Source organism: Capricornis sumatraensis, chromosome 2 (assembly GCF_032405125.1).
Source record: "Capricornis sumatraensis isolate serow.1 chromosome 2, serow.2, whole genome shotgun sequence".
Classification (NCBI taxonomy): Eukaryota; Metazoa; Chordata; class Mammalia; order Artiodactyla; family Bovidae; genus Capricornis; species Capricornis sumatraensis.
In genome coordinates this window covers 148434809-148457866 of record NC_091070.1, presented here as the reverse complement: position 1 = coordinate 148457866, position 23058 = coordinate 148434809, and the positions used below count along the sequence as shown (strand labels likewise).

The 23058-nt window shown below is 38.0% G+C and overlaps 1 long non-coding RNA gene across 1 annotated transcript in view; it reads left to right on the top strand.

Moving 5' to 3' along the window:
• Positions 1-2108: 2108 nt before the first annotated feature.
• LOC138074092 (uncharacterized) overlaps positions 2109-23058 on the top strand; it is a 64569-nt gene continuing 43619 nt past the window's right edge. Inside the window, exon 1 of the long non-coding RNA XR_011144441.1 lies at positions 2109-2210. This is a non-coding gene — a long non-coding RNA (uncharacterized lncRNA). The remainder of the gene's footprint in view (positions 2211-23058) is intronic.

Here is a 23058-nt window from a genome sequence, read left to right as displayed (position 1 = left end):
AACTTTCCTTCCAAGGAGTAAGCGTCTTTTAATTTCATGGCTGCAATCACCATCTGCCGTGATTTTGGAGCCCAGAAAAATAAAGCCAGACACTCTTTCCACTGTTTCCCCATCTATTTGCCATGAAGGGATGGGACTGGATGCCATGATCTCAGCTTTCTGAATGTTGAGCTTTAAGCCAACTTTTTCACTCTCCTCTCTCACCTTCATCAAGAGGCTCTTTAGTTCTTCACGAATGTTGAAAATCTCAGTTAGGAGACCAAATGTGTTGCATAAGAAATAGCTCACCTTCTACTTGCCATTGTCCTATCTTCATGTCCTAAGGGGAGCATGTCCCCTTAGGAATAGATAAGCTCATACTCTGAGAAAGATTGGAAACAATCTGGGTTCTTAGAGCCATTAATGACCTGGAGGATTCACCAAGTGTGAAGACTTCCTACTCGTGGACTTCTTGGTTTTTGAGATAATGCATATTCTTTGTTTTTTAAGGCCAGTAAGAAAGATTCTCACAGAAAACTGGAAAGATTGAGTGGTAATCACATAGTAAAAATGCACAATCAGGATGGGAATTAGAATGTTCCATTGACTAATAGTTTTTGTTTTTCTCTTCCATGCTTTCTTCTCAACAGAACCAGCTTGTCACTGGATAATTTACCATCCTCTGTCTGATGGTCTCTAGCTTTTTGATATAGTTTTAATTTTAGTTGTAGGAATGTATATGTACCTGACTTATGGTAACAATCCTACCTCCGTCTAAATGTTTCTTGAAAACTTTTCGTAAAGTACATTTAAGATTTTTCATGTCCAGTGCATTAAAATATTTTAAAAGAAATGGAAAGACAAGGCACCTTTCAAGCAAATATGATTTTGTTTCCCAAAGCTATTAAGAAGTGTATGAAATTGTTTTTATATTCTGTAGGTTCTTCTTTAGTTAAATAGTCTCTGAATGACCCTTTCTTCTCACTCTTCTAAGAAGAGAAGTATTTGATTACAGCTAAAATGAAACTATATCATTGCAATCTAATTTTATTGTTTAATAAAAAGGAATTAAAAAAACACATCTCTTTTAAGGCAGCAGAGTGAATATCTGTTTCTCTTCTTTCTCTCTACTGACGTGACTTCAAATAAAACAAAATGGACATATAAAGGCATTTATTCCCCCCAAAGTAGGGATGATGGAAGTATGTATCATTCTAGTTGCTCTATAGAACTTTTCTTTCTGGAAACACATCACTTACACACACACAGACACATGTGCAAACAGACACACATACACAAACAACACAGAAACATTGGGGACTGGTAGCCAACAAGGCAGAAATGAAAAGAAAAAGTCAAGGATACTTTAGAAAATTTACAACCAAGGATTAAACAAACTTTATCTTCAGAAACTCAGTAGGGCTTGGAAGTTGGAAATATGTCTACAAAAAGTAGAAATGGATGTCTGTAGAAGGAATAGTTAGCCTCTCTACTGCGCTCCTATGTCTGCCCACAAATTGCCTGGAAGAAAGGAATTTAGCCCACATGGAGAAAGGTGAAATGGTAGAAAGCAATCAAGTACTTCTCTTCAAATAAACTAAAACATCTTTGTGGAGGGGGAGGGGAACTAAGATAGTCAATGGGAGAGATAATACCCCAGAGTTAAATGATGCATATTCTGTTATTTAGGGATCTGAAAACTCAACTGTCAGCTTTTTACCCAGTCATATTAAAGTTTGCCAAGTCCTCTACAGAGTTCACAGTCAGATTTGCTGTAGTCCCTTAATTAAATAGATAATAAGCCTCTCTAGACATCAGGGAAAATTCTCACTGCAAAAGATAAAAGCTCAAATATTTTTTTAAAAAGAGCAAGAAAAATCCTTCCCATGGGAAAAGATATATTTTGAAGGATAGAAAATAATCTAATTAGTGTTCTGAGAGAGATTTGGAAAATACTTCCTTAATAAAATGAGAACAGCCTTACTGGAAAAGGAAGAAATAACAAACAAACAAGAAAGCACACGAGTTTGAAAAAAAGAAAATATGGTCAAGGAAAATCATCTAGAAAATAATAAAAAGAAATAATTTAAAAAATAAAAAATTGTTTCCTTTTTAACACTTTTAGAGAATAGAAGACATAAAGAAGTTTAAAGGAACTGTATCTTGACAACAAGACATTTCTGAGGACCAGGTGATTTTCCTCTCTGGATGGTCTGAAAGTCCAGGTATAGGTAAGTTGAAAATTAAGCCTGACAAAGGCAAAAGCACCTTTCTGGGATAAGGAGATGCAAGAGATTTAATAACATTGTTGGCTGACATTTTAGCTCTACAGAACCCCTAGATACAAAACTCATTCTCTCTGCTTGCTGATTCCCTCCCCCAGCAGGACTTTTGTTGAATGTTTGGCAGTGACAGCATGGAAGACAAGAGTTCTGGCTAGAAAGCAAAAAGAACTCTCTGTAGTCTCACAGTTCTTAGATCTTCCAAGAAGGAAGAGATTGCAACATATCCAGGGAAAATCTCACCCAGAAGATATTTGAAATAAGAGGTAAATTGAAATTAACTAAAGTTGCAATCTAGTCCCAAACTAGGTCAGCTACCTTCAGGTTGAAACGATCATTTTCTTACACCAGTTACCAAGTTACAAAATTCCTATCTGGCAAACATTTTATTCAGTTTATAAGACTTTTAAATATATGTCTGCTGCTGTTGCTGCTGCTGCTGCTGCTGCTAAGTCGCTTCAGACGTGTCCGACTCTGTGTGACCCCATAGACGGCAGCCCACCAGGCTCCCCCGTCTACAGTATAATAAATAATTAAGAGCTATAGAAGGTAAAGTAAATACTAATCAATAGAAAAAGTAGTCAGAGAAATAGACTCAGACATTAGAATTAGTAGACAGGAACACTGAATAGGTATCACAAATATGATAGAAGAATACATGAACAAGGGACAGAGATGCAGAATTTGAACAGAGAAGCTGAGTTTACAAAAGGAAGTAAAATGGACATTTTAGAAAGAGAAAATGTAAAACCTTAAATTAAAATTTAATTGTATGGTTAAACTTCTGGAGAAATGAAGTAGAAATAAATTCAATGTTGCTGTGAAACTAATAATGATATAAAAACTATTTGGGTTGTTGGTAAATTAGTAAAATTAGGGAGCAGTATCTATCAACTAATTTCTCATCTATTACTAAAGTAAATAAACAGACATTTCTAAAACTGCAAAGGAAGAATGGGGGGATGTGGAATAAAAAGGGAAATACCAATGATAAAAGTTAAGAGGAATTGCTCTAGGGACTAAAACTTGAGGTGAGGAGAGACAAAGAATTACAAGGCTTTAATTCTTATGTCTTACTAAGATAAAACTTTTAAAAATATTAATTTACAAATTTAAAAGCAAATTACTTAAATTCAAAATATGATACCCAAATGAAGAAAGTACATTAAGATGAGCTCTGTCCTGCAGCTTAAGTAGACAATGACCAGTTAAGTCATCTTGGGCTATAAAGAGAAAGGGACTTTGATATTTAGGGGCTCTTGAATGGCTTTCTTCTTTTTTTTTTTTTACTTGTTTCTTCTTTTTGTTTCCAGGGGAATAATTATATTGCTGAATGAAAATGATATATATATATATATATTATAAAAATCTACTAGAAAAGTATAGAGAATAAAGTAAACTATTTCTAATTCCATCTTTCTCTATGACAGGCATTATCCTTAGTCAACAACTCCATAAGCTATTGCTATAAGGTTGGATGGTTCAGTGGTCAGGTAGGCAAATAAATAAAGAGAAAAACTTTTTGAAGCAACATTAAATATTACTACTATTTTAAACAGGCTTCCCTGGGGGCTCAGTGGTAAAGAATCCATCTGCCAGTGCAGGAGACATGAGTTCAGTCCCTGAGTCAAGAAGATCCGTTGGAGAAGGAAATGATTACCCACTCCAGCATTCTTGCCTCGGAAATCCCATGGACAGAGGAGCCTGGAGGGCTACAGTCCATAGGGCCGCAAAGAGTTGGACACAAGTTAGCAACTAAACAACAAACAATTATTTTAAATAAAATAATTATTTCATTTAACAAAGAAGAATTTTCTAAGAAATAAAAGGATTTTTGAACTCCAACAGAATATTTCTTTACCCCAAAGATACTGTTTCATAACAGAGAGCCCTCTAATCCTAAAAACTTGTGAAAAACATTGCATATAAGTTGTCATTTTAATAACATGTTTTAACCTTCATCAATAACAATCTCTGCTGTGAGAGATGAAGATATTAGCACTTTATACTTGCTATATTTTATAGAAAGTATAAAACTAAATGGCTTCTTAATTTTTAATAGCCATATAGATTTAATATCTATTAAAACTGTGTATTATCATTTTGTTATTCAGCTTACATTTACCTTACGTTTTTAACCAGTCACTGTAGGAAATAATCTTGGTTTTATTCAGATGGTTTCCTTTCCAGTTATTGTGCAGGAGCTTCTCCATTTTGAGGGATTTAACTCTTGAGTTTTGAGTAGTTTTCATATGAAGTGTTCATCAGATCTGTACAGAGAATATGGGAGTCTGATTTTGTTTTTCTTTGTAGAAGAGATCCAGAAGCATGTTTGAGAATATTTCAGGTTGCCATTTCTCTTGACTTGTATTTTGTCTGGGTGGAATGTTTTGAGCCACACGATCCCTGAGAATCTTGTAGAAATAGCTCCTTTTCTTCTGACAGCGAATGTGGCTTTGAAGAAGTCTGAAGTCAGCCTAAACTCTTTCCTGCCTGAATTTAATGTGTTATTTAAACCAGAAGCACTAAAGACTGCTTTCTTTAGTGCTTTCTTTTGCTTGTTTTTTGGATAATCAGAATTTGTTCAGTAGATGGTTCTTTGTCAAGGATTTGTCTTTGCAAAGCAGGTCATTTCTTCTGTATTCTACCACAGTTTTCTCTTCATGCTCCACACACCACTCATTTATTTATTTTTTTCCTTTCACCAAATTAGACCATCTGTATGTATAAACCTTTGAAATAGCTTCTTTCACAGTTCTAATCTAATTTTGCACTAAATGTATGTCAGCCAAAGCCTGGTCAATGTAGGATAGGATGTTAAATCATAAACATCAGAAAAGCTTTCCTAAACAAAAGACCAGCCCCATTAATTTTAGTGGTTTAAATAAATGGTTAAATAAACACACACACAGAGTGGGAAGGGCACTGGCCCTTCCTTTAAGAATATGTGATGGCAGAGTAGGTGCAGATTGAACACAAAAGAGCACATTACTTTTAGGAAACACCACAAATTTAGAAGTAAACACACAAATCAGTGGCTGCCTCCATGGACAGCAGCCTCTTAAAAGCAGATCCTCTGTGGCATTGCATCTGAGATATGCAGGAGCTTGTCTAATTTTGAGATATATGGTTGACCTCTGACTATCACCCAGCAGTAAGGAGAATTTCAATTGTGAATTAAGGCTAATCTGTTCAGACTTTTTTAAGTAGAAAAAATACAATCTCTTAGAATATACTGGATGGTTTATTTAACCATGTATTGAAACCACTAAAACTAATGGGGCTGGTCTTTTGTTTAGGAAAACTTCTCTAATGTTTATGATTTAACATCCTATCCTACATTGACCACGCATTGGCTGACATAAATTTAGTGCAAAATTGCCAGTTATTTTAATTTATGAATTGCTAGTACTAGCAGAATGTGTAGCACAGCTGTTACTCAATATTAGAAGGACATTTTTAACATGATTTTTCTACATGATTAAAGACTACTGCAGAAGAAGAAGCTTCCAACTCAGTTCCACAAGCTATTTTGCATCCTCCTTGTCACACTATGATTTGCAAAAAAAAGGCCATCTGAAGGTGTAAGATGTGCACTGGTCTCTAACTTTTCTTCTTAAAAGCAATAGTGCATTCTAAAACGCTGGGACTATAGTTTATCTTTTTATTTTTGAACTATTTGTTGTAGATTCAGTGCAACAACAAAAACATACTATACATTTACACTATTTTGAGAACAAGACGGGACACTGGTATCATAGGTAACTCGTTAGTTTGGAATGGGACTACAGTTGATTTGTAAGTGAATTTGTAAGATCCAGACAATAATTAGACATGAAAGGTGAATCTAGCACAAGTCCCCTTTTTTACAACAGGGAAAATGTGAATATATATATTTTTTGTACTATAGAATTTATAAAACAAATTTTTATAATTGATCGAAAGCAGTGAATTTCTGTGATCTTTTTCAATAAGTTGAAAATATTAATTGGTCATACAACAAAATAGTAACCTAGCTCCTTATCTCATTTTTTTCTTTTTTTACTTTATGCTTAAGTTTCTATATCTGTGGCTTGTAATAGCATTTATCAGATGCTTCAGGGGACATAATAACAACACTATCTCGATGTAAGGTACTATATCAGAAAGCTTGTCGTCATATTTAACAGACTCACTAAGAGGCCAGATTTGAGTTTGGTGTCTTCATTTATTGGGATTTTCTTCAGTTCAGTTCAGTTCAGTCGCTCAGTCATGTCTGACTCTTTGTGACCCCATGGACCACAGCACGCCAGGCCCCCCTATCATTCACCAACTCCTGGAATTTACAAAAACTCATGTCCATTGGGTTGGTGATGTCATCCAAACATCTCCTCCTCTGTTGTCCCCTTCTCCTCCTGCCTTCAATCTTTCCCAGCATCAGGGTCTTTCCCAATGAGTCAGTTCTTCGCATCAGATGGCCAAAGTATTGGCGTTTCAGCTTCAGCATCAGTCCTTCCAATAAATATTCAAGACTGATCTCCTTGAGCATGTACTGGCTGGATCTCCTTGCAGTCCAAATAACTCCCAAGAGTCCCCTCCAACACCACAGTTCAAAAGCATCAATTCTTCGGCCCTCAGCTTTCTTCACAGTCCAACTCTCACATCCATACATGACCACTGGAAAAACCATAGCCTTGACTAGACGGGCCTTTGTTGGCAAAGTAATGTCTCTGCTTTTGAATATGCTATCTGGGTTGGTCATAACTTTTCTTCCAAGGAGTACTTATCTTTTAATTTCATGGCTGCAATCATCATCTGCAGTGACTGAGGAGCCCAAAAAATAAAGTCAGCCACTGTTTCCACTGTTTCCCCATCTATTTGCCATGAAGGGATGGGACCGGACGCCATGATCTTCATTTTCTGAATGTTGAGCTTTAAGCAAACTTTTTCACTCTCCTCTTTCACATTCATCGAGAGGTTCTTTAATTCCTCTTCACTTTCTGCCATAAGGGTGGTGTCATCTGCATCTCTGAGGTTATTGATATTTCTCCCGGCAATCTTGATTCCAGCTTGTTCTTCTTCTAGCCCAAAGTTTCTCATGATGTACTTTGCATATAAGTTAAATTAGTAGGGTGACAATATACAGCCTTGACGTACTCGTTTTCCTATTTGGAACCAGTCTGTTGTTCCATGTCCAGTTCTAACTGTTTCTTCCTGACCTGTATACAGATTTCTCAAAAGGCAGGTCAGGTGGTCTGGTATTCCCATCTCTCTCAGAATTTTCCACAGTTTATTGTGATCCACACAGTCAAAAGCTTTGGCATAGTCAATAAAGCAGAAATAGATATTTTTCTGGAACTCTCTTGCTTTTACGATGATCCTCTGGTTGATCTCTGGTTCCTCTGTCTTTTCTAAAACCAGCTTGAACATCTGGAATTTCATGGTTCACGTATTGCTGAAGCCTGGCTTGTAGAATTTTGAGCGTTAGTTTACTAGTGTGTGAGATGAGTGCAGTTGTGTGGTAGTTTGAGCATTCTTTGGCATTGCCTTTCTTAGGGTTTGCAATGAAAACTGACCTTTTCCAGTCCTGTGGCCACTGCTTAGTTTTCCAAATTTGCTGGCATGTTGAGTGCAGCACTTTCACTGCATCATCTTTTAGAATTTGAAAGAGCTCAACTGGAATTCCATCACCTCCACTAGCTTTGTTCATAGTGATGCTTCCCAAGACCCACTTGACTTCACATTCCAGGATGTCTGGCTCTAGGTGAGTGATCATCATACTAATTATCTGGGTCATAAAGGTCTTTTCTGTATGGTTTTTCTGTGTATTCTTGCCACCTCTTCTTAATATCTTCTGCTTATTTTAGGTCCATACAATTTCTGTCCATTGTTGAGCCCATCTTTGCATGAAATGTTCCCTTGGTATCTCTAATTTTTTTTGAAGACCTCTCTAGTCTTTCTCATTCTGTTGTTTTCCTCTATTTCTTTGCATTGATCACTGAGGAAGGCTTTCTTATCTCTCCTTGATATTCTTTGAAACTCTGCATTTAAATGGATATATCTTTCCTTTTCTCCTTTGCTTTTGGCTTCTCTTCTTTTCATAGCTATTTGTAAGGCCTTCTCAGACAACCATTTTTCCTTTTTGCATTTCATTTTCTTGGGGGATTATCTTGATTCCTGCCTCCTGTACAATGTCACGAACCTCTGTCCATAGTTCTTCAGTCACTCTATCAGATCTAATCCCTTGAATCTATTACTCACTTCCATTGTATAATTGTAAAGGATTTGATTTAGGTCATACCTGGATGGTCTAGTGGTTTTCCCTATTTTCATCAATTTAAGTCTGAATTTGGCAATAAGGAGTTCATGATCTGAGCCACAGTCAGCTCCCAGTACTGTTTTTGCTGACTCTATAGAGCTTCTCCATCTTTGGCTGCAAAGAATATAATCAATCTGATTTTGGTGTTGGCCATCTGGTGACATCCATGTGTAGAGTCTTCTCTTGTTTTGTTGGAAGAGGGTGTCCAGTGAATTCTCTTGGCAAAAATCTGTTAGCCTTTGCCCTCCATCATTCTGTACTCCAAGGCCAATTTTGCCTGTTACTCCAGGTGTTTCTTGACTTCCTCCTTTTGCTTTCCAGTCCCCCATAATGAAAAGAACATCTTTTTGGGGTGTTAATTCTAGAAGGTCTCGTAGGTCTTCATTGAACCATTCAACTTCAGCCTCTTTAGCATTACTGGTTTGGGCATAGACTTGGATTACTGTGATATTGAATGGTTTGCTTTGGAGAGGGAGAGAGATCATTCTGTCATTCTTGTGATTGCATCCAAGTACTGCATTTTGGACTCTTTTGTTGACCATGATGGCTACTCCATTTCTTCTGAGGGATTCTTGCCCACATTAGTAGATATAATGGTCATCTGAGTTGAATTCACCCATTCTAGTCCATTTTAGTTAGCTGATTCAATAAAATGTCGATGTTAACTCTTACCATCTCCTGTTTGACCACTTCCAATTTGCCGTGATTCATGGACCTAACTTTCCAGGTTCCTATGCAATATTGCTGTTTACAGCATCAGACCTTGCATCTATCACCAGTCACATCCACAACTGGGTGTTGTTTTTATTTGACTCCACTTCTTCCTTCTTTCTGGAGTTATTTCTCCACTGATTTCCAGTAGCATAATGGGTACCTACTGACCTGGGGAGTTCATCTTTCAGTGTCCTATCTTTTTGCCTTTTCATACTGTTCATGGGGTTCTCAAGGCAGGAATACTGAAGTGGTTTTCCATTCCCTTCTCCAGTGGATTGTATTTTGTCAGAACTCTCCACCACGACCTCTCCTTCTTGGGTGGCCCCACATGGCATGGCTTAGTTTCATTGAGTTAGACAAAAATGTGGTCCATGTGTTTAGATTGGTTAGTTTTCTGTGATTTTGGTTTCAGTCTGTCTGCCCTCTGATGCCCTTTCCCAGCACCTACTGTTTTACTGGCATTTTAAGAATGTCTATTGCAGCAGCGAGTTGAGGAAATAATTTCCCACTGCTAGGCTCTTTTATGTTTGCTTTTATTTTAAAGAGAAACAGAATATCCTTTCTAGGGTTCTGAAAAGTCTAAAATGTAGGAAGTTCCCTCCAGGGCCTCAATTCTATTCTTTGTAGTTTTGAGTGAAAAGAAGTTACTGGTTATGTGGTCGAAAATACATATATGTGTATATGTGTGTGTGTGTGTCTGTCTGTATACAGTCTATAGGAAATTTGCCTGTTGACAAATAAGCTTAAGTTGAACAGTGTCATTTGGGCTGACATGTTTTTAAGGATGAGGAAGAGTCCCCACTGAAAGGCAATACACTGATGGCTAAAGATGATATGGATTTGGCAAGACATCAAATTTGACCACTGCTTAGAATCATACTTTCTACAAGCTCTTTCATGTTTCAAAAATAAACTTGTTCAGATGCACTAATTTGGTAAAGTCTCTTGATCTTGTTTCTAAGACAATGCAAATTCTTTAAGTTTTTCTTCAAAAAGAGATATGAGCTCCTGTTTATTCTAATCTCCCTGCCTGACAATGTCACACTTCCAAGATAATATTCTCGACCACAACACTAATTTAGAGCATGTAGAAGAAGGTAGCAATGTACACTCACCCATTCATTCTTTGTTCTTTCAACAAATATGTATTGACTTTATTATTTACCAGGCATATTCAGCATAAATTAAAATATGTTCCCTGCACTCAAGCAGCTCAAAGTCCAGTCTATGTGTAATTGACTCCAAGAAATAAGCACTGAGAGAATGCTTTTTAGAAGAAGTCTTTATCACGACTGTGTATGATCTTTACAGTTAAAAAAATGATATCTTTGGAATTAAGAAGATGATATAGGTTGTGTGTGTGTGTATGTGCACACACGTGTGTATGTGCTTAGTTGCTTAGTCATGTCCAACTCTTTATGAGCCCATGGACTGTAACCTGCCAGGCTCCTTTGTCTATGGGATTTTTCAGGCCAGAATACTGGAGTGGGTTGCCATTTCTTCTCCAGATACATAGGGTAGTGTTGACTGAAAAAAATGCGCAACCTAAAAATTGCGAATTATGTTTTATTTGGTAGACTTGTTGAGGACTTAAGCCTGGGAAGCAGCCTCTCAGATAGCTCGAAGGGACATCTCTGAAGAAGTAAGGGAGGGGTCAGGATGCTTAGGAATTTTTGAAATAATAACCAAGTAATTGAAATATCAAAAGATGACTGTTAATTAAAGAAAACCAGATATCTCAACTGAATGAATTTAGCATCACTTTGCTACATATGGGAAGATGGAAGAATCTGGGCTTATTAAAATCATTCCTTTGCTATGCACGTTAAATATCTCAGGCAAATATCCTGTTTTTCTCCATCCTGAATCCCCTCAGGATGTACAGTTAGGGGCAGTTGCAGTGGCTAATAACTTGATATGGTAAAAGACATTTTTCATCCAGAGTAGTCATCCTTTCAGTTCCTCTAAGAAACTGGACAGTCTACAGTTTTGGAATGTTCTCAATTCAGCATGTAGTAGTATCTAATTGCTGCTGCTGCTGCTAAGTCACTTCAGTCATGTCCGACTCTGTGTGACCCCATAGATGGCAGCCCACCAGGCTCCGCCGTCCCTGGGATTCTCCAGGCAAGAACACTGGAGTGGGTTGCCATTTCCTTCTCCAATGCATGAAAGTGAAAAGTGAAAGTCAAGTCGCTCAGTCATGTCCTACCCTCAGCGACCCCATGGACTGCAGCCCACCAGGCTCCTCCGCCCATGGGATTTTCCAGGCAAGAGCACTGGAGTGGGGTGCCATCGCCTTCTCCGAGTGTCTAATTAGTAGGAGGCTCACATGTGAATGGGATTTACATACTGAGAGGCATCTATGAGAATGAGGTCCACCACAAAGACCTTTTGCAAACCTTAGTTTCAAACTTGGTTTAAAAGTCAAGAAAAAAAATTACCTGGATTAGTGCCAGCAGGTACTGTGCTCTTTCAGAAACTCAGAAAATGGATTTAACAACTTAATTAAGCCCTCACAGGAGAGCACAGCCAAACTAGGCAATTTCTGGACAGGAAGATTTCCTTCCTGCTTGGGTTCTAACTCATTTCAATGTCTTAGGCTACTTCAGTAGCAGAGGGATGAAAATTAGGTACTTTTGGCTCCTACTTAAGTGTTTTAGGCAGACAGCAAACTGAGGTAGCTGGTTTTTTGGGGGAAAAATCATTTCCAGGGCACACAAGAGAAAAATTGTCATTTCTCAAAAATCTAAAAGGAAGTCTGCTAACACAGAGTTTTAAAAGGAAAAAGAAGCAAAATCAATGAGGAGGAAGAATTCCGAGATTACTGTTTGAGTGAAGTGCTCTGATTAACACTAAAAATGTAATCCACCATACACTCACATTTCAGACCCTAGGGTGATTTCAACAGAGGGTTTCTAAAGCATGGAGTTGAGGGAGGCAATCATTTTTTTTTTTTTAATTCTCAAAATATGAAATGAAATTTTAATCTGGAAGTTTATTATCTCTCTTGAATTTCACAACGCAACAGCAGCCAACTTGTGCTCTGATTGCTGAGAAGCAGTTATAATAGCAGTGAAATTTCATTATCTCCCCAAACCCTGCATGCATCCTTCAAACACCATTCATTCAGACCAGCCTGAGTTTGCATGCAGCTCCTTAATTTAGCAATTCCAGTGCTGGTCTTGGTTTTGTTTTGCTGTCAGGTATCTGACGATGGTGTCTTCTTCACTGAAATGTTTCCACGTTACATTGCCCAGGACAAAGCTGTTTTGTATGCACAGGAACTTGCTTCAGAACTTTAAACTATTTTCTATTCTACAGTGGTTAATTTTTCATTTTATGTAGCACCTTACTGAAGAGTAGTCAACACAGTTAACAATACATTGCGCAACAATAAATATTTTACTGGATATTTCATCTCCACAAGTTAAAAGTTTTATTTTCTGTGTGGATCTGTATACAGTGAGAATTGTTAACATTTTGTGAAAGCACATTTTTAATAATATGCTCGATAATCACTACCAAACAAATAACCTGCACTTTAATAGGCACTCCAAACATTAGCTGCCATTTCTGCTCAACTTGGTAGACTCTAATAAAAGTATTTTATGGGCAGAGGTTTATTTTTCTTAACATGATATATTACGTAGATTTCATCAGTACATAAAAATGTTATCTTGGGAACACTGGATGATTCATCTATTTCTAAATTATAGCACATTCCTGTCACTTCCACATGAGATCATTCTAATTTTTAAATATATATATATATAATAGTTTGGATTGGGTCATGTTTCACACTTTATTCCATTTGAATTAATGATGTTATTTACTTGGAACTTGATTGTATACTTGCCTCGCATTCTACGCGGTAGTTCATAAGAGGCAGCCAACATAATAAAGAAGGAAAATGTTATTTACTCTCTTTCTCAATTCTCAGGAGCTTGGTGGAAATTCTACCCAATAAAATGTGTTTAGCTTGTTTCTGCATTCCTTTAAGGCTCAATATACAGGAGCAGGCAGCAGGAGTGCCTGAGAGTAACAGTCTTTGTAGGATTTCAGTCTTGCGCACCCACAGTGCTTGCCCTTGATGTGGGAAACAAACGCATCCTTAGTTCTGAAACTCACTGATCCCAGAGACAAAACTGTAGCCTACCATGGACCTCCAGCTTCAGGAGTCCTGCTCTTGCCTTTCTAGCCCTGGGGGAGGCCAAAAATTTCAGATAGTAAGCAGTCCAGTTCTTCACAATAAATATTTTCTCAGAGCAGCTCTATGCATTTAATGAGAAATAAGTCCAAGACAAAAAAATCCCCCTAATTTTAAAAATAATCAATTTGGCATTCATCAACTAAATCTAAGCCTCACCAGGAGTCTAGTGCAAGGCCATAGTACCCACGTTGTTTGATGGAAGTGGTCGTGTACTCCAAGGTTTAGAAGGAAAAGCAAGACTGGCATCAGAGCAGCAAGGGCATAGGGAAGAGTCAGTCTTCTCTTGGTGTCCATTTCTCACTTAAGAGAGCCCTATCACGTGCTTGCCATTAAAGGGAACAGTGTGAAGTTAAGAGCAAGGGTAGTAAGCCGGGCACCTCAGGCCATGGTAATTTAAATTGTTTGTAGTTTGCAGATATGTGGTTGCCATGGCTCAGGGGTGGAAGGAAGGAAATTTTCCAAGACCCTTGGGCTTTGTCTTGGATCTGGGTCCCCAACAGCACTTTAAGCTAAAATTTCAAATACCCAAGAGCCATATGCAGGTAGCTGTCCTCCAGAGGCTGCAATTGACTCATTTGCAGTTTGAAATGAGCTTCTTTTAAATGGAGGAAAGTCATGACAGCAAACCTTAACTGTGCTAGGAAATCCTAGGTAAGCCGCTTGAACAATCTGGGTGACATATGGTAAAATAGGGCTTACTATGATCTGACTCTTTCTGTCCCTCTCAAATTCATATGTTGAAATCCTAATGCCCAAGGTGATGGTGTCAGGAGTTGGGGCCTTTGGGAGGTGATTAGAGCATGAGGGTGGAGCTCTTATGATGGGATTAGTGCCCTTACAAAAGGTGCCCCAGAGAACTAGCTAATCCGTTCCACTGTATGGGGATACAATGTGTGGCCCTCACATGACCATGCTTGCATCCTGGTCTTATACTTCCCAAGATCCAGAACTATGAGAAATAAATTTCTGCTGTTAATAAGCTAAACAGTCTTGTGTTATTTAGCACATATGGACTAAGATAGGGCTCTTCTAAGCCTATTTTTCTGTCATTCTTTATTAAGATTTCAAGGAGGATAGAGTAGTTTGCATTGTCCTTCAAACCCTGCTTAACTGGTTGTCTGTAATTATCCACCACTCATCTGAGCTGTCACTGTTCTGTATTGAAACTGACATAGAATTCAGCCCCTTTGTCTTTTTATCCACAAAATATCCATAATTACAGTCTAACAAGATAAAGATAATTAAACAATTACCACCCCTTAGAAAAAATAAAAATAAATGCAAATAAAAGTAAGCACTCTAAGGCCGTTTTGTGTGGAGCGAAATATAATGAATATTTTGGGAAATAGAGAGGACTTACATTTCAGCAACACACACAACTTTAGATTGATTATGGGGTCTTCTTGTCCTTAAGAAATCCCTCAGTGGTCATTTATGCCAATCTGAGTTTCAGCTCTTGGCAATGTTGCTCTCTCTGTGTTCAATCCATCTTGTCCCTGGTTGCTCAAGAAGCCAAGCTTTTTCTTTTATAATTTTTAATTTTAAAATTAATTTATTCATTTTAATTAGAAGATAATTTTTTTACAATATTGTGATGGTTTCTGCATACATCAACATGAATCAGCCACAGGTATACTTACTCATAACCGAAGCTCAGCATCCTGAGGGACATCTGGAAACTTCAAAATATTTTCCTCCAAACAATGGTGCATATGTTCTAGGCCTCACTATTTCTTCTTCTTCAGCTGGAAAAAAAAAAAAAAAAAAAGAGATTTATTTATTTATTTCTACATAACTTGTACTGAGCGACTGAACTGAACTGAACTGAACACTCCCTTTTCCTATCTCATGTAACATGAGAATCTGAAGTGGAATTATTTTCAAGATTCATACCTATATTAGAAAGAAAAGAAATACCTCAACATTGTATCAATTTGAAAATACTTGTGAATTTATCAAATTTTGATGCATTTGATGAAGAGACATTAACAGCTCCAAAAGTGAATGGGGAATGATGAAGATTTGAAGTGTGTATGTAGCCATGTAGTGGGGAGGGAAGGGGTCAAGATGCCCTCTGTATGCTGGCATTTAAGGTTTAGAGATAAAGGGCAGTGAATGTTGGGAATGATGCTGGGTACTTCTCCAGTGATCATTGAAAGATATTTTTCTCCTCACTTATGGATGAAGATCAAATTAGGTGTCACAGTGCAAAAATGCAAGAGCCCCTTTAGCCTATCCTTAATTTGCTGAATTTGTCATGATTCAATTCAGTTCAGTTCAGTCACTCAGTCATGTCCAACTCTTTGTGACCCCATGAATTGCAGCACGCCAGGCCTCCCTGTCCATCATCGACTCCCAGAGTTCACTCAAATTCATGTCCATCAAGTCAATGATGCCATCCAGCCATCTCATCCTTGGTCGTCCCCTTCTCCTCCTGCCCCCAATCCCTCCCAGCATCAGAGTCTTTTCCAATGAGTCAACTCTTTGCATGAGGTGGCCAAAGTACTGGAGTTTCAGCTTCAGCATCATTCCCTCCAAAGAAATCCCAGGGCTGATCTCCTTCAGAATAGACTGGTTGGATCTCCTTGCAGTCCAAGGGACTCTTGGAGTTTTCTCCAACACCACACTTCAAAAGCATCAATTCTTCGGCACTCAGCTTTCTTTACAGTCCAACTCTCACATCCATACATGACCACAGGAAAAACCATAGCCTTGACTAGATGGACCTTTGTTGGCAAACTAATGTCTCTGCTTTTCAATATGTTATCTAGGTTGGTCATAACTTTCCTTCCAAGGAGTAAGCGTCTTTTAATTTCATGGCTGCAGTCACCATCTGCAGTGATTTTGGAGCCCCCCAAAATAAAATCTGACACTGTTTCCACTGTTTCCCCATCTATTTCCCATGAAGTGATGGGACCACATGTCATGATCTTCGTTTTCTTAATGTTGAGCTTTAAGCCAACTTTTTGACTCTCCTCTTTCACTTTCATCAAGAGGCTTTTTAGTTCCTCTTCACTTTCTGCCATAAGGGTGGTGTCATCTGCATATCTGAAGTTATTGATATTTCTCCCAGCAATCTTGATTACAGCCTGTGCTTCTTCCAGGCCAGCGTTTCTCATGATGTACTCTGTATATAAGTTATAAGCAGGGTGTCATAATTAAGTATTTGATAATTAGTTTTACATATCTACAGCTAGAAATACTCGGAATTGTTGTTTAGTTGCTAACTCGTGTCTGACTCTTTTGTGACCCCATAGACTGTAGCCCAACAGGTTCCTCTGTCCACTGGATTTCCCAGGCAAGAATACTGCAATGTGTTGCCATTCCCTTCTCCAGGGGATCTTCCCAACCTGGGGATTGAACTCATGTCTCCTGCATTGGCAGGTGAGTTTTTCACCACTGAATCACCAAGGAAGCCCAATATTGAGGATTGAATAAGCTGATTTCCATAGTGCTTAAGAATAACCCCAAGTACCAATTTGTGAAATAACAAGAGAACTCCTTTGTCTTCAGATGCCATGTAGGTCTTTGCTCTTAGAGTATGCTGGTTTTAAAGTGTCATTCTTAGAGGCAACATTATTTTTCTTATTTGTAGCTACTTCAGGGCTAGCTAAATATAACTCATTATTTATAAAAGAAAAAAAATCAAAGATCAGAGATGGATGATAAAGTCGGGTTTAATTTAATTGTGTTGATGGCAAATTTAGCTCACTAAGCTGTAAGAGTTTTTTTTTTTTTTTAGTTGCGAAAGTTTGAACACAACAAATAAACATAAAAATTTTGTGCACTGTAACAGAACAGTATGTTCTTAAAATTATTTTGTTCTTTCTGTTGTGAAATAGAGATTGTACCTAAAAAGTTTAAAATATACTAAAATTTAAATACCACTATTTTATATTTCTTCTTTAGAATACACTTTTTAAAGTAACTTGGACATTGGAATGCCTGCACTTTGAAATTATGTTAGCATTTGATTCATTAAGGATTTCTTTAGTCCAACATCAATAAAACCATTGGAACAAAGTGTAGTAAGTAAGGGTGACAGTTGGAGGCAGCTTGATATATTAAAAAAAAATCATTCCTTAATAAAATACAAACTTTTAAAATTCTGGATTTGACCATTAAAAGCACCAAATATGACCATAAAGAATAGCAATGGTTTAAGTCATCAAGTCTTCCTTCTCAGTTTTGTCTGGTTTTTTCTTATAAGCTTCTAGGTTTATTTTCTCCCTTGTTTTAAATATTTCAAGGGGTTACACTTCAAATTTTGTTAAAGAGATACTTCCACAAGCTAATGGATTTCACTGTTAGTATTTTTTTTTTCATGAAATTTAGCTTGAATTTCCTTTTTTGTTTTTTCTTTTTAAAATTTCACCCTATTACTCATAGTCATATTAACTTGTAACTTGCTGAATAATTTCTCTTCTGTTTAGACGTTTACATCATCAGATATCACTAGGCAGTTATCTTGTCCTTCTGGTAGTCTTTGCCCAACCCATCCATGCACATTTAACTCTGTTATTCTCTCCTCTTGAATCAATCTCTCAGGCTGCCATCATTCTTTGAGCATTTTCCAGTGTGTCTATTTATTCCAAAAATAGGGCAAAGGAATGAAACACTATTTCACTGCGTCTTAGGTTGGATATAGAGAAAACCAATTACTTTTGCTTTCAATAATGTACTCACTTTATATAAATCGGATGATTTCCTGGTACATTGTATAAATCAGATGGTTGTACATTAAATGGTTTTTAGAATGCAGCTGTTCTTCATTGTTACTTTTTTTTTTTTTAAGCAAAGGCAAATAAAATTTGTTTTGTGTATATATAGAGGAGACACTTGGAAATCTTCCTTACATAAATATTTCGGAAATCAGATGTGGTTAACATCATTGAACTTAGACAACACCCATGATTTGTTACAATATCTAACATTTGTAGAGTTTTCAAGGTATTTTTATATACTTTATCTCATTTTGCCTTCTCAATCCCTATATAAGGTGTATAATACTTTTTCCATCTTACGATAAGGAAAGCCAAATATCAGAGAATCTCATGGACTTGTATTGAATGATATATAGGACAATGGCAGAACCAGATCCTATTGAGGTCTTTTGCTTCTAAATTTAGCAATTTTTTAAAAGAGAAAGCCTGATGTAAAAGATTGGGGACAGAATTTGTGGTAATTTGGGGTAAAGCAGGTCAGAGTCTTGGTTCTTCCATTGACTCTTGCAACCATTGTTGCCAAAATTCAGCTTCTGTATACTAGTTCAGGATTAAGTCTCAGAGACAGAATTGTGGGTGAAGTAGAAAGAAATAACTTTATTGCTTTGCCAGGCAAAGGGATCTGCCATGGGCTAATGTCCTCAAGAGTGTGGGTCCTGCCCTGGAGGAGGCTGTGGGGAGTCATATAGTGTCCAAGGGTATGATTGGCTCATGGACATTCTTTTGATTTGTAGGTGGTGAAGTAATTGGGAGTCAGCATCATCAACCTTCTGGTTTCAATCTGTCTGTGGGCTATGTGCTTGTGGGTAGCATATGGTTAACTTATTCCACCTGGTGGGGGGTTTTAGTATCTGCAAAACAGCTCAAAGAACATAGCTCAATATTATCTATAGACCTTAAGGAAGAACCAAAAGTCCTTTGTTTAAAGGCTAAAGTATTATTACTTTGTCTTGCTTGACTTTTTTCTTCTCTGCCTTTTCTCACTTCTCTGATTAAGTTTATTCTTTGACTAAAGTTTTTCTGCAGACAAAAGGCAGACAAAGGATATGGGTGGGGATCTATTATGTGAAAGCTTGTGGGGAACTGCTTGGTTACCCCATAAGCAAATTGAGTAACCTATTTATTATTAAATAATAATAATTATTATTATGACATGACCCTGAATTTTCTCATTCAAAAATGGACAGAATATTCTGTACTTCCAAAGGAGAATGTTGACTGTTAGATAAGATAACCAATGAAAAATTTAACTAGCTAGGTAGAAATGGGTGAATTTAACTCAGATGACCATTCTATCTACTACTGTGGGCAGGAATTCATAGAAGAAATGGAGTAGCCATCATGGTCCACAAAAGAGTCCGAAGTGCAGTACTTCGATGCAATCTCAAAAAACGACAGAATGATCTCTGTTCGTTTCCAAGGCAAACCATTCAATATCACAGTAACCCAAGTCTATGCCCCAGCCAGGAATGCTGAAGAAGCTGAAGTTGAACGGTTTTATGAAGACCTACAAGACCTTTTAGAACGAACACTCAAAAAATATGTCCTTTTCATTATAGGAGACTGGAATGCAAAAGTAGGAAGTCAAGGGATTCTTGAGAGTCCCTTGGACTGCAAGGAGATCCAACCAGTCTATTCTGAAGGAGATCAGCCCTGGGATTTCTTTGGAGGGAATGATGCTGAAGCTGAAACTCCAGTACTTTGGCCACCTCATGCAAAGAGTTGACTCATTGGAAAAGACTCTGATGCTGGGAGGGATTGGGGGCAGGAGGAGAAGGGGATGACAGAGGATGAGATGGCTGGATGGCATCACTGACTCGATGGACGTGAATTTGAGTGAACTCTGGGAGATGGTGATGGACAGGGAGGCCTGGCATGCTGCGATTGGGTTTCAAAGAGTTGGACACAACTGAGCGACTGAACTGAACTGAACTGATTGCATTAACTGACACTTTTGACATTTCATGCATACTAACAAAAATATCAGCTACATTTTCCTGGCAGAAACCATTGATAGATTAGAATAGTGTTTATTACACTAACAGACAGTTATGCAAAGACTCTCCTGGGCTACTCTGGGCAAGAATAACTTTACGTAGTTCTCTCACTTCATAGAAGGAAGGCAGAGGCTGGATCCATTCTAAATCATACTGTGGTGCATTGTCATGGAGAATAAAACCACCCAGAGCCCCAGTGAGACTTATGGAAACACTGGCTAGGAAAAACTGGCTATACCACTTCAATACAACTCAAGGAACCTTAAACAGATAGCACTGCCTGGATTCCCCTCAGGATGTATTGGCCCATTTAGAGGCACTCTGAATTCAGAATATATGGAACAGTATAGGTTAGTGACATTTACTTTTATTAATATAATAAAGTGAAGTCACTCAGTCATGTCTTATTCTTTGCGACCCCATGGACTGTAACCTACCAGGCTCCTCCATCCATGGAATTTTCCAGACAAGAATACTGGAGTGCGTTGCCATTTCCTTCTCCAGAAGATCTTCCTGACCCAGGGCTTGAACCCAGGTCTCCCGCATTGTAGGCAGATTCTTTACCGTCTGAGCCATGAGGGAAGTCCTGTTATTAATATAATAGGAATATTTTATAGAAAACTTTGAATATTACCTGAGCTCTGTAATTCTGGAAATCAGGCACAGTTAAAGAAACCTCCCCCTTCCTTTGTATTCTGGGAAAGGGCTTACTGCAAAGAATCACTCTTTCTCATACAGCTGAGATAAATGATATGGATGATCTCCTTGTTTTCCTAACAAGAGCCAGATACGGACCCTTCAAATTTCCATTTTTCGCCTCATAAATGACTAGCTGAACTTTTAATCTCAAGTGAAAAATCAGAACAAAATTCTTGTTCACCTGACTTGTCCCAACTTTGTAGTTCAAATTTTCCCCTTCTCACTTGACCTTGAACATTAACCCATCCTCAGCCTGAGCCAATATCAGAATAAGGAATGGTTTCTTTTTATGACCCTCCACTCCCAAAACTGACCACAAAAAAGCAGCATTCCCTGATCACTTATCTAATTCAAGTTCTTTTCAGCCTTGTTTACACCTTCATGTGAAGAAAGCCCTCTTTAGCCTGACTCTAGAGATGCTTGTCATCTTGCATTCTGAAGGTTCTTTCTGTTGCAGTAATCTTTTCAAATGGTCTGTCCTTTCATAAGTCCAGATTTGTCTTTATTTGACAATACATTGAATAAAATAGATAAAATTTTATGAGATTTCTGTCAGACTTTGTGAGCTCTATTTAATGAGATAGTTAATATATATTTTATTGAATTATATTAAGAAATATTTATTCTAGTTACAGTGAATTTGCACTGTTCACAAGAAATGAACTTATTTCAACCTTAGATGAAAAATTTGAGATGTCAGCTTAAAATGGGCAAGAGGGTACATAGTTTTTTTTTTTTTTTTTTTTCCAAAATTATTGTAGGAACTACACAAGGCAAAGAATTCGAGGACTTCAGCTCTAACAGATGAAATCTAGGGAAGTAAGTCATGGAGAAGCTATGGTTTCTATTTTAGGTTTGCTCCCTGAAACCCTTTGATTTCTGACTTCTCCCTCTCAAAAATGAGAAGAACATTTGTGCTCACACTTTTTGCATACATGTCTTAAAATGAGTTATTTGAAATTCCTTTCTGGGTGAGTCAGTTGTGTGTATATATGGGGGACATCATACATGCTGGCGAGGTTAGGGTTCTGGGAGCTGGGGGCTGAGCAGTGGGCAGGACAGTCCAGTAGCTTCAGAGCACAGAGGAAAACAGAACTCAAAACAGAGACCTGTACTAACATGGTCTGGGTAAGATCAGGGACACCCTAAATAAAACAGGTTGCGCAATCCCATGGTGGAAATAGAAGCCAGAGATAGTGACAGAGTCAGGAGACATGGTTTGATCAGCAGGAGGGGCCAGGTTTTGGTGGAAAGTTGGGATCTTGTCCAAGGACAGAGAGAAATTTGTTAAGAGCCTTGAGCTAATTAAGATCCCTGGGCTCCCCTGGTAGCTCAGCTGGTAAAGAATCCACCTGCAATGCAGGAGACCCTAGTTTGATTCCTGGGTGAGGAAGATCCACTGGAGACGCCATAGGCTACCCACTCCAGTATTCTTGGGCTTCCCTAGTGGCTCAGCTGGTAAAGAATCTGCCAGCAATGTGGGAGACCTTGGTTCAATCCCTGGGTTGGAAAGATCCCTTGGAGAAGGGAAAGGCTACCCCCAAGAATTCCATGGACTATATTGTCCATGGGTGGCAAAGAGTGGGGCAGGACTGAACAATTTTCACTTTCACTTGAGCTGATTAGGATATGTCTGAGGCCAAAGGATAGAATAAAATGTTTAGAAATTGCCTTTATGTATTATCAGCTCATGCATAATAATATATTCTTTCTCCTTATGCAAACCCTGCAGCCTCATTTTTACCAAATATACATTCAAACAGTTGTTACTATTACTTTTTAGGGTTTTTGTTTTGTTTCCAGTTAAATTATTTCCCCAAGTGAAATTTTGCAACATATTAACTTGAAATGCATTTATTAATGTTTATTACCTTCTTCAGTTCAGTTCAGTTCAGTTGAGTCATTCAATCGTGTCTGACTCTTTGCGACCCCATGAATTGCAGCACGCCAGGCCTCCCTGTCCATCACCAACTCCTGGAGTTCACTCAGACTCACGTCCATCGAGTCAGGAATGCCATCCAGCCACCTCATCCTCTGTCGTCCTCTTCTCCTCCTGCCCCCAATCCCTCCTAGCATCAGAGTCTTTTTCCAATGAGTCAACTCTTCTCATGAGGTGGCCAAAGTACTGGAGTTTCAGCTTTAGCATCATTCCTTC